This window comes from Dendrobium catenatum, unplaced genomic scaffold (assembly GCF_001605985.2).
Source record: "Dendrobium catenatum unplaced genomic scaffold, ASM160598v2 fragScaff_scaffold_416, whole genome shotgun sequence".
NCBI lineage: Eukaryota > Viridiplantae > Streptophyta > Magnoliopsida > Asparagales > Orchidaceae > Dendrobium > Dendrobium catenatum.
In genome coordinates this window covers 246710-248601 of record NW_021318878.1, presented here as the reverse complement: position 1 = coordinate 248601, position 1892 = coordinate 246710, and positions in this window count along the sequence as shown.

Here is a 1892-nt window from a genome sequence, read left to right as displayed (position 1 = left end):
ACACTTATATAATCTTCAGATTTCGAAGCATACAAAAAATAGTTTAAACATTTAACATTAAGTTGCGCTAAATCTCATTCATCAAAAGTCCATTCAGTAAAAGGATGTTTAATTTTAATTTCATTATTTTCAGATGACGGAGGTGTATAATCATCCTTAACAAGCATCCACATACGATAGTCAATTGATTGTAAAAATATAGACATGCATGTATTCCAAAAATCAAAAGGAATATTGTCAAACAAAGGTGATCGTGTAATAGAATATCCTTCTATAGTATTATGATTGTCAAAGTTAGCCATTGATTAAAATTCAAAAGTTTTCAAAAATTTAATTTTATGAATTTCAGTCAGATACCACTTAAAATTTTGACTGAGATGTTAAGCCCTAATGAACTAGTCCTAAGGCTAACCAAGACGGGGGGTAAATTGGTATTTAAAAATCTTTTAAGCAAAAGCACAAACTTAAACCAAAGTTCACCATAGAAAACAAAGTGCATAAATAAAATAAGAAAGCTATAATAAAAAATACAAAAAATATAGTGGTTTGGTTAACTCAACCTACGTCCACTCCCTAGAGGTGCCCTCTGAGTATTACACTAAACTTTGTGTCTCTCCTTTTGCCCCCACAGCAAGGCGGAGAAGCTTGTATAAACCTCTTTTCCACCAACCCAGGTGAGTCAGAGAACCCAACTCCTTTTTCATCCTCCAAAAGCAGGTAGAGAACCCAACTCCTTTTGCTTCCTCCTGAAGTAGTTAGAGAACATTAATCAGACGCTAAAGTAGACATCTCTAAAACCCTTATGGAACTAGGGATAATGACCAAAGAAGATGACGATGGACCCTTTCTTGGAGTAACCTTTGTGAAAACCCCTCACAAACTCCCCCTCATAAGATCCCCTCTCTCTCTCTCTCTCCCTTGCTCTTCCTCTCCTCCTGGCTCTCTCAGGTCAGAACATCAGAAAAATATGTCCTCTTGGGTAGAAAAAGATGTCTTATATAAAAGAGCATCAGAATGGCTCTTAATTGCAAAAAATTGACTTTATTGTCCAAGATGATATAAATATCATCCTGTACAATCTATACAAATTTAGCTCAATCAGCAAGGACAATTTGGGACGATCAAAAGGTTTTTGTTCATATCATCCAGGCTGATAGTATATAATCTTATACAATTAGTATAAGTTATTTAATATCGTCTAGATCATAGCCCTGAAAGGATGTCTGGAAGATGGAAAAATAACTGATCGTCTAGGCTGATCTCGCTATCATCCCTGGATGATTAGTTCAATTTAGTACATATCGTCTAGAGGATCACCCTGAATAGAAGCTCACCGATGTTTAATCGTATAGGATTGTTGACCCGTAATAAACAAAAAAAAAAAGAAAGAGAGATCAAATCCCTTACCTGCCGCAGCATGCCGCACGATCTCGCACTTCGAGACCATATCGACGTCGCCTCATGCACGTCGATCCCACGATCGCCCACGACCTCTTCGCATCATTAAAATGAGAGCGAAGGGCTCTCACGCTCAAGCTCTCTCTCTCGATCTCCCTTTCTTCCGCAAACTCTCTCCCTCTCCCGATCTTCCCCCTGTGACGCCGCTTGACTCCGCTCCTTCGAGCGACTTTCCCTTCCAGTCGGACCAAAAAATACGACATTTTGATCGGAAGAACCAACGAGAGCTCGTTGGCTGAGAAGGATCGGAAGTTACAACATCCGATCGGAAGCTAAGGAGCCCGCCGACCGTGAAGCCTCCTCCCTCTTAAACGCTTCATCCGCTCGCTCGTGGCCGGTCGACTTCGACCCCTGGTGGCCGTGCGACTTTGCTCCTTCTATGACTTTCCCTTCCTGTTAGGATCGGAAGTTGCAACATTTTAATCGGACGCAAG